Source organism: Trichoplusia ni, chromosome 1 (genome assembly GCF_003590095.1).
Source record: "Trichoplusia ni isolate ovarian cell line Hi5 chromosome 1, tn1, whole genome shotgun sequence".
In the NCBI taxonomy this organism is placed as follows: domain Eukaryota; kingdom Metazoa; phylum Arthropoda; class Insecta; order Lepidoptera; family Noctuidae; genus Trichoplusia; species Trichoplusia ni.
In genome coordinates, this window is record NC_039478.1 from 4,890,353 (window position 1) to 4,901,210 (window position 10,858).

General features: G+C 33.5%; 1 long non-coding RNA gene across 1 annotated transcript; it reads left to right on the forward strand.

Annotated features, from left to right (window-relative positions):
• Positions 1 to 8,718: 8,718 nt before the first annotated feature.
• On the forward strand, positions 8,719 to 9,983 carry LOC113494424. Its single transcript, XR_003400653.1, has 2 exons — positions 8,719 to 8,892; positions 9,311 to 9,983. It is a non-coding gene; the product is annotated as an uncharacterized LOC113494424 (long non-coding RNA).
• The last annotated feature ends 875 nt before the right edge of the window (positions 9,984 to 10,858 follow it).

Sequence of the window (10,858 nt, forward strand, 5' to 3'; positions counted from 1 at the left end):
AAATGGACGATGTCTGAAAACGCTGGCGGTTTGCCAGTTTGGCTTAAAGAGGATTTTCATTACTCGGAAAATTTCCCACCACACAATTGATACAGGATTGGGAGGCAACGTAAATTGATAATTCATTTTGTCTTGACATGGTAGCTCTTACATATGACGTTTTTAAATTTTATTGTTTCTGGGGACCTATCTCCATCTCTTGAAGTGAGATTGGATAGGCGTGGAAGCGAGACAGTGCACTATACTATAATATAGTGTCATCTCTCTCATTCATTGCATAGCAGTCGTACTTTCCCAAGAAGTCGGTTTTTAGAGTTCCCTTAGTACGTAAATAATATTCCACAACCTTTACACAACTTGCAAACTAATCAGGGCTTGTTATTATAAGTACTAGATAACTACAGAACATACTTATATATTTCTGAATACATATATAATATATTGATATTGATATAGAAATACGGACATGATATATTACACACAGAGACAGAAAAAAGATCGTGCTCACCACACAAACATATTTTGTCCTGGGTAAGAATCGAACCCACGACCTCCGGTACAGCAGTCAGGGCTACTAACCACTAGACTAACAGGCCAGTCAGATATTATACAAGAGGTTATAAATTCTTTAACCTAAGAAAATATATGGGATCTTTGAATCCATTTCCTTGTTATCAGTTGACCTATTATCTACTTACCCGTGTTAAAAGTACGTCATTTATTAAATACCCATTTAGTAATCAATCTATATCTATCTATACTAATATATAAAGCTGAAGAGTTTGTTTGTTTGTTTGTTTGAACGCGCAAATCTCAGGAACTACTGGTCCAAATTGAATTTTTTTGTGTTGAATAGACCATTCATCGAGGAAGGCTTTAGGCTATAAACCATCACTCTGCGCCTAATAAGAGCTAAGATACAATGGAAAATGTGAAAAAAACCGGGCAGGTACACCTAAATCATAACTTATATCTTCTACCCACAGGGACGAAGTCGCGGGCAACAGCTAGTGTTAAGATAATAAAAGTAAACAAAACATTATCTTTGTAATGAAGGGAAACCGCTTCAGGGAAGTGGGAATTAACTTCAATTTATAAACAAATCATCTATACGGTCAACGGAAATACATTATCGGTGTAAATACTGATAAAGTTGTAAAAGCATTATTTTTGTGCATTGATGACAAAGGAATTCAAAGTTATTGCCTGTTGGTCTGTGGTAAGTGGCCCTGACTGCTATACCGGAGGACGTTAGTTCGATTCCCACCCAGGACAAATGTTTGTGTGATGAGCACGATCATTTGTTCTGTGTCTGGGTGTTATTTATCTAGAATATGTACCTATGTGTTTAGAAATATATAAGTATGTTTATCAGTTATCTAGTACTCATAATACAAGATTTGCTTAGTTTGAGACTAGATAGCGTTGTGTGAAAGTTGTGGAATATTATATATGTCGGAGATGAGCATGAGAATAAATAACTTAATCATAATTAAAACCTCATTGGTGATAAATAGTTCGCAACCTCATTCATAAAACCTATATAGTTACTGTTCGCGCATATAGTACTGGCTGGTTGTAAAATAGAAGAGCGGGTATATTTGAATTTAGAATAGTGGATTATAAGTTTGAAGATGGTCGTGTTACTAAGTGATTTTTTCGTAATATTAAAGTTAATAATTGTTGAGACGTAATTGGTGATTGTGTTGTTAATATTGTGAATAAAGATTGTGTAAAATAAAAATAATGTCTAATGATTGGACAGCGCATGGCTGGGGAGTTTGTTGCGCCGTTTGTTCTCTCCAGCGCGCTTAGCAAGCGGTGACGGGTGGGCGTTGTTGGAAATATGTCCAGATAGGGCTAGGATTAAACAATAATGAGGCGTGAATATGTGTTTCATTGAATACCCTATCCCGATGTCGGCTATCCTGACACCCAAAAGAGAGCCTCGCTGACATATATTATTTTATATTATTATGTTGGCTAAAGTTGTTCTTCTACTGTAGGTACTATCCCGCCACAAATGCCAATCATTGCAACTTCAATAAACGACGTTTATAAAAGAGTTTTATTGTTCTCAATTATTCACACATTAAGATATCGCATCGCAAGTCCGTTTAAATAAATAAATTTATAGTAATAACTGTATGACTAAGTTACGGCTATTGTTAATTAAATATAACGTTAAAAGTACCTACATAGGTACCATTTTAACTATTGTTGTACTCCATAGAGTTAGAGGTTTTTTTGCATAATAATGACATTTTGGAACCGCGCAACTAGTGTTCATTGAATTCACGTCTCGCTTGTATCATTAAAAATTACACCGTTTCATATAGGAATGACATTTTGGAATCTCGTAATTAGTCTTTATTGAATCCACGTGAATTCCATTAAAAAACGTATAGCATACGTAACAATCATTTGTTTAGAATGTTGCAACACTGAATATATGACAATAGATGATTCAGTTATTCATATAGCAAGGATTTAATGTAATTATCTAGTTCTATGTGTTATACCTATTGTGATATCTGAATGACCTTTTAAAACAGCCTTCAAAATACCCAGAGATGGTATCAGCTCGTTATGGCTGGTTTAAGCACCTATGTACCTATCTATCAATTTTATTTTTAGTATTGTTAGCAACTGGCGTTTTTTTATTATTAAATAATGCCTTATTTCTTAATTTTGGCCTATGTATGTGTAATTGCTCTACAAGTCTCTTAAAAGGACAAAAAGTAAGTATGATAGTTTTTTTAAGGATTTTCCGTTTCGTAGCTATGATTTTTCTCTCGAAATTAGCTTGAAACAATGTCTTAACTTATCGCGGTGACCAGTCATCGCTCGAATAAATCGCAATTAACACACACATCAAGATGTAGGTCACTGAACCAAACATCTGATACCAACTATAAATACCAGAAAAACCGAGAAAACCCACTACATGGGGGTGTGTTATCATATTAATGACTTGCAAAAACACAACATTACCTCACAGATGAGTCAAAACCCAAACAAAAATCGACCAAATCAAAATGACCTCCCGCTCCCCCCTATTTCAAATCAGTTTGGGCGACAGCGCGGTGATTGAGTGCGTGATTGGAGGTCTTGATTGATTGGTCGTGTCTGATCGAGGAAACCTCATGTGTGACATCACGCGCCAACGAAACCTGTATTCGCGTGACGTGTTGTGTTGGGTTTTTACGTGTAGGCTAAGAAATGATTTAGATAGGACCTTTGAAAATTGTAATATAAATTAATTAATTGTACATAAATATTGGATTACGAAATTTAGGGAATCTTATTTTTATTAAATTTCAACTATTTTATGTACAGTTTTCACTCGTTTATGGCAACTAAAATTCAGCTACTCAATAAAATATTTCCTTGTTGTTTTTATCTATTCGAGAAAAAGACATACTAAATCTAATAAATTTGACATCCTAAATATTTACTACCTGCCATTTAAAATAAAATGCATCTGTTAGTATCTAAACTGGTTTCTCTGATCTTCAAAATGATATTCAAATCACTTAACAACTAAGTACTAAAATAAATCCCTTATTCAAGTAAAAACGTCTTTAAAACTTATTACACAATTTTCAGTAGCCGAGTCTAAGTCATTGTGATGTCTATATAGCGGTGTGTCTGGCATCCAATATTTATAGTGTGTCGGCAAGTAACAAGTCACAGTTCACACATTGAAGCGCAACTGACAACAATTGGTGCATTCACCCTACTCTAGTGTAAAATAGTGGAACGTGACATAAATACTGAGGTAAATGTTTGTTTTTTTTTTGTCTAACGTTTTTGTTTATTCGAAATTTTAAAGTCGATTTATTGGTGATCGGAAAGATTAATAAATTTGTAGCCGACCCCAACATAGTTAGGAAAAGGCTAGGCCAATGATGATAATAAAATTGTGTATAATTTGTAAATTAATCACTTTCGATTTTAAACACTAATATAATAAAAGCTACTATTTTAAATTTTATGTCACAATCTCGTTTCCATATTTGAATATTTAAAATAGTTTGTTATTTGATTCCGTTGCGGTCTATTATTAGATTTATATTATTTATTTCGACGTGGTTCCTTAAATTTATGCCACCAATAAAATTACACAAAAAGTTTATCCGATATTAAATGCACCTTTTTTATTTTACAGAAAATGGCCGCAATCAAAATCCTTCTAGTCCTCACAGTCATCGCTGTAGTGAAATCTCAAAGGCCTTTCTACGCCGGCTTGAGTCCAATAGGCATACCAGCAGTAGAACAAGATCTATTAGCAAATCGATTCGGAGAAGACGAGCCTTTACCAATCGAGGCTAGAGGAGACAGGAATCTGATAAACCGATTGGAGAAAATGCCCGTAGATAATCAACCTTTCTGGTACCTCAACTGGAAGAAATATGATGAACTGAGGCGTAACCCTCAAACTTATCCGCAGAGACAAAGTCCTTTTGCGGAATCTGAATAAAAAAATAAAATGTTTGAAACAAAAGACAAAAGAAAAATAGTGGAAGTCGTTTTGAATTTGAATTTGGAAAACGTAGTCGTTATTTCGACTGTTACTGTGATTTAAAATTTAATGTTTTTTTTTATAATTGTGTGATAAAATTATACAAAAACATTTTTGAATTTGTGGAAGACTGAATTGTTTGTTTTCGATACCTATGTTTGTTATGTTTTTTCGTAGAATGTACTTGTATTTTGAAAGTATTATTTGTAATAGAATAATGTGCATTTAAAGTTTAAATACTAAGTATGAAATAAAATAATTTTAATGGAAATCATTTTTTTGTAAATTCCCATTTTTTTCATACCTGACTCAAAAAAGTGTATTAATAAAATATACATATAAAAAACGGAAGACATATTTTTCTAAAGAGTGAAACAAACCTTGATAAAAAAAAAACGATACCTTTGCAGTTATTTACTCTGCCAACCTGATGCTAATAAAAAAAACTACTAATAGGTTACATAATTTACTTGCAACCTGCTTGGTCAGAGTAAAACCTGCTTTGCAATAAGTCAAAAAAACATTGTTCTCGCATCTATTATTACATTTATTACTAAGTTTATCCTTCATCATTCTCACAATACAGGTTTAACCAGTCTGTAATAAATTATTAGCTACATACAATATTATTATGTCATAAGATTAGGGTCATACAAATGCATGGTTTTACTAAGACATCATTAGGTGTAAGTATATATTTTCAGTTACTGGTAATACGTTACACAGAGGGCAAAGTTTGCCCTTGTAAATATACGTAAATCCACTTCGATATTTTCGTTTCGTTATAAATATGTTCTTTATCTATACTTCTATACTAATATATAAAGCTGAAGAGTTTGTTTGAACGCGCTAATCTCAGGAACTACTGGTCCAATTTGAAAATTTCTTTTTGTGTTGAATAGACCATTCATCGAGGAAGGCTTTAGGCTATAAATCATCACGCTGCGACTAATAGGAGCGAAGATACAATGGAAAATGTGAAAAAAAACAAGGCAGGTATAAATCATAACTTATATCTTCTACCCACAGGGACGAAGTCGCGGGCAACAGCTAGTATTTAATAAACTATGTAAGAGTTTTTAATTATCTGCTAAAACAGATCTATTTAAGAGCATGAACATAGTTTATCCAACAATTATTTGACTGGTTAATAATTTGGTGTGAGTAACTTTGGCAACGCCCTTGACGTATTTATTGCCTTTGTCACACAGACGCACAAACACAAAATAGTTTTCGGTACTTTTTGTCATTTACGTAAACATTATACTTGCTACTTGACCTTTTGAAGCATTGACATCTTCTATTCAAATGTTTGTCATAGACCTTTATATATGTTGAGGGTACTTAAACATGGGGTTTTTGCTATTATTTACCTATTTGGTAAGTGACATCTGGGTAATACTGGTAGTCAATGCTGCTGTGAATAGCAAAGCTCAGGGAAGAACCGTAAAATAGGAAAATATATTATAATAGGAACAGGGAAATGGATCACAAGTCAGTTTATAGGACTAGCGGGTTTGTGTGAAAGGGCTATCGCAGGTTCCGCTAAAAAAACGGCAAAGGAAGAAACATGGGTTATTTTTAGTCAGAGAAAGTCTTACACTTCTTTCCGGTCAACCCAAACTGGACCCAAATACGTAAACAATATTGTAAAACTTAAGTAAGTATATCGCAGTCGCTATCATTTTACAACTAAAATAGTAACTGTGATAGTTGCAATTAGTAGATGAATAATAAAATGATAAGGAAAGTAGAGAAAGCTGAGACGGTAAGACTTATACAGGGTGTCCCAAAACTCAATGATAATCTGAGACCGGATGAAAGGCCAAGTGATAACAGATCAGGGAAAAATTAAAAAAAAAATCCATATCACTGAGTTCAGCGATAAGAGACATTTAATAACTTGAAATTCGACATCCTTCGTCGCATTTTTAAGTCCCGTGATCACCAATGTAACAATTCCGCCGTGATTTTTTTAATTTCTGGATCTTCATTAACGATGCTATTAATCGCAACTATAAATTAATGGAATGAAAAAAAAAATGTCTCTTATCCCTGAACTGAGTGATATGGATTTTTTTTCCCTGACCTTTTATCACTTGGCCTTTCATCCGGTCTCAGATTATCGTTGAGTTTTAGGACACCCTGTATAAAAAATCTTTTTTTTGTCCACCAAAAAACGCTTTATAAAGTATCCAATTCAATTCTAATGTTCTCTAAGCTAACAGTATTCATTAAACGATCTACAGTCAAACCTGCCAAGTACAGGCTATATCAAAGGTTGCCAATCGCTGTGTTTGATTTAGATCTAACTCCAGGCTAGGAATGAAATAGACGTCTCAAATGACTAAGTGAAATGTTAAAGGATTTCAGTTCAATGATAAAGTGGTTATTATAGGTTGAACAAGTATTGGAGGATAATTAACTATCTATGGTTCTGTTACGTAGCTTAGAACGTCCATAGTTCTGTGGAGTGATGATCTGTGCTGGTAGGAGCTGGGTGCAAGCAGCCGGAGATAAATCTCAATAGCGAGCAATTGGGGAGGCCTATGTCCAGCAGTGGACGAATATCGGGTGATGATGGTGATAATCTGAAATGTAGATAGTTCTGATATTTTCTTCTTTTTATTGTTTAAATACTCACTTTCTTTGGAGTCCTTACCATGAGCTGCCTTTCGATCACTACCCACCACCCTGTCAGCGCATGATTAAGGACTTCGGTTAGATCCGAAAGTTTTCTGGCTATCCCGATAAAAACGAATGAGTGAACCGTTTTCTAAAACAATTATGTATCAGCGGTACGCACCGGTTTCAAGGTGTCGCTAGCTCTGAGGTCCCGGGTTCGATCCCCGGTCGGGTCAATGTAAAAATTCACATTTCTACATTGTCTCGGGTCTGGGTGTTTGTGGTACCTTCGTTGTATTTGAATTCCATAACACAAGTGCTTTAGCAACTTACTTTGGGTTCAGAACAATGTATGTGATGTTGTCCGCATTTATTTATTTATTTAATTATACGTTCAAGTAATTCTATCTGTATTTTCAGCCTTTTATAAGCTCTGAATCTTGCGTTTGACAAGCCATTTAATGTCTTTTGACATCTTCAATACTTGGTTTAAAATTAGGATTAGAGCAAGACAGGACATGGAACATGGCATTCATTTTGTCACAATATTCAGATGTATGAAGATGGAACAAGGGTAGCGTTGGACATAAGAAAGCCGTCTAAATTACTGCCTTCAAGCTCATAAGTTTGGCTACCTGCTAGGTTTTACAATAAAACTGTAAGATTATCTGTTTGTCTGTCTCTTCCGCGGCTCTACTCACGTAGTTATCGGCTGTTTTTTTCTAGAACTTTCACGAACATAATATGTAAACCAATACCAGATATATTTGTCGAATAAGCAAATAGTTTTTATGTACTTATTTATTAGCATCGATTTAACAATTGCGCTAATATGAAAAAAGCCAACGTCTGCGGTAATCTATCAATTAGCAGATGTCTGCTATATCTAGGTCACTGAACTCATTAAATAATTATATAATACTTAAAACCCGAAAAAACCCTACTACTAATGTTGATAAACAGAACGAATTCCATTACTTCATATGTGAGTCAAAATCGTTTCCTGACGCCCAATTTAATTAGACCTTCTTCCCCCCTCTTCAGCCTCTTTGTCCATACGAAACTGGGTGATCGTGCGGAATTTGTGTAAGTCATTATAGCTCTCGGTTCACTGGTCGTAAGATCCTGACGTCATGCACTCTCGTGTAGAGTATTCCCGCGTCGCGTTGAATGGGGTTTTACGTGTAGCGTTAAGAATGTTTTAGAGAAGATTTTTGCAAATAAAGTTATATTACATTTAAATATTGTTCGTATATTATTAACATGTTCATTATTAATGAGATTGAGTTTTTGTAACGATAAAAGTATTGTTAAGACTTACAAAAGGGTTTCGAGACCTCTAAGCTAATTTATGAGATATATAGGATTACTTTACGTGTGTCGTCTATATTATCTCGGGAACACAAAAATTATAGTTCGCCACACCAATTTTAAAACCCAATTAATTCACAAACTTTCAAAACTATTCAATTAGGTTAAATAAATTTAACAAGACACAAATAAATCATAACCTCCAATAAAACTAGCCTAAATCATCATGACATTTACAAAGAATATATCGCCGCGTCTATACTATTCTTAAGTCTGTATTCGTGATGTTCTCGATTAGACGTTCGAGTTCATATTTATACTGTGTTTGGTTGTATCGAGTCACAGTACACAGCGAAGTCGCGACCGTTACAACAATCTGTGCGTTCACCTCACTAGTGTTTATCGTGACGGAAAATATAAATAAATAAACGGTAAATAATAAGTTCTAATTTATAGACTTAATTATTTTAAATATGTAATTTTTAAATATGTTAGTTAATTACTTATACATGTTTTTGTTTATATTTTTGTAAAAAATAATAAAAATGTACAAAACTATTTAGCAATGAATTATTAAAAGTTGTTCAAACTATTTAATAAAAAAAAAAAAAGTGAATATGACTTCTCCGTATTTAACATTAAATAATAATTAAAAAGGCAGTGGTATTATGGAAAAAATATCAAAAAAAATTGTAGAGCTTTCATCATGAAACATTTATAAGATAAAGTACCTGGTTTGGATTTGTAACTGATTCGATCTAAAGTATCAGAAACAAGTTTCATAAAAAATCTATTTATAGTTTTTTGCATCAACAACAATTTTATTCAATTCTCGTTTCTTTGTTATAGACAATGGCTGCTTACAAAATCGTTCTAGCATTTACAATCTTAATTGCTGTTGTAAAGGCTCAAAGGCCATTCTACGCCGGCCTGAGTCCGATTGGCTATCCGGCTATAGAAGGAGGCTCGATATCAAATAGATTTGGAGAAGACGCACCGTACCCTATTGACGCCAGAGGAGATGGAAATCTAATAAACCGAATTAACCAAATGCCGATAGATAATCAACCTTTTTGGTTCCTCAACTGGAGGCAGTATGAAGACTTAAGGCGCCACCCACAAACCTGGCCGCAAAGACCCAACAATTTCATCGGACTTTAAATTTAGAGAAAGAAGAATTAATTAACGCATTTTGTGCAGTGAAAGTTATCAAAATTTAGATTTCGAATTTCAAAAGACACTGCCAATAATCGAATGCAAGTCAAAATGGCAACGGATTTTTAACTTGTTTCGATTTATGACTTCCCGCCTATAATTTAATTATTGTTCGATTCTCAAATTGTTTAAGAAAAAGAACTTATGTTTTTTTAATTGATTTAAATTATTTGGACTGTTTTTATTATTGTGACTGCAATTAGTATTAGACTTTGAAATTCATATGTTAATATGACTGTGTTATTTATTGAATTAAGTCATTTTATTGCATTTAGTTATTTTTAAATATATTTTACTTTTAAGTTAAGACTTTTGTTTTCTTTGAATCTGAATTACCTACTTCGAGATTACTCCGTCGTAGACAAAGATTGAAGCATTATTTTATTGTTGATATTGATGATTTTTTAGTGACGTTATTTGTCACAACATTATCTCATCGTTAAGATATTGAGGTTATCATCAAAGATCACCACATTTCACATATTTAATTTTATGCAATATAATAGTAAATTCACAAAAAGTAACTGCACTTACAGTCAAGACAGTAAAAAGAATACAACACAAAACTTATTCATCTCTACTGACAATGAGAAAATGAAAATAAACTAAAAATGAATCTAAGGTTTTTTTTTCAGTAAGCTCCTAATCGAAAGAGCACAAGTGGTAAAGAAGCGAATTTGCTAACTGTCATTACACCCATTCACGGTAACATCTTAATGAATTAATTATCAAGAGTTCTTATACACGGTGATTTTTAGTCGTCTTACAAAAGCAGCCCAGTTCATGTATCCGACGTAAAATACCCCTAGGAGCGATTATTATTTTTTTTATCATCAACTATGATAGTAAGTACGAAGAAAAATTAACAAGAGAAATCTGAAATATACTCTTAAAAATGATAAAAACGCCGCCGCCCGCGCCCCTCACCATTGTTACAAGGCTCGGACCGCCCCCGCAACAGAGCTGTGTTTCTATAAAACTACGAATCGCATCATAATATTGAATAAAAATTGCATTTTAAATTTATTAAAATCTCATAAATACCTATTTTTTTATCATGAACGTGTTCTAGTCATTGGACACATGAACTGGGCTGCTTTTGTAAGACGACTAAAAAATCACGGTGTATAATTACATACATATTTATACTTACTACTTTACTTTGAATAGGATTAATGGGTG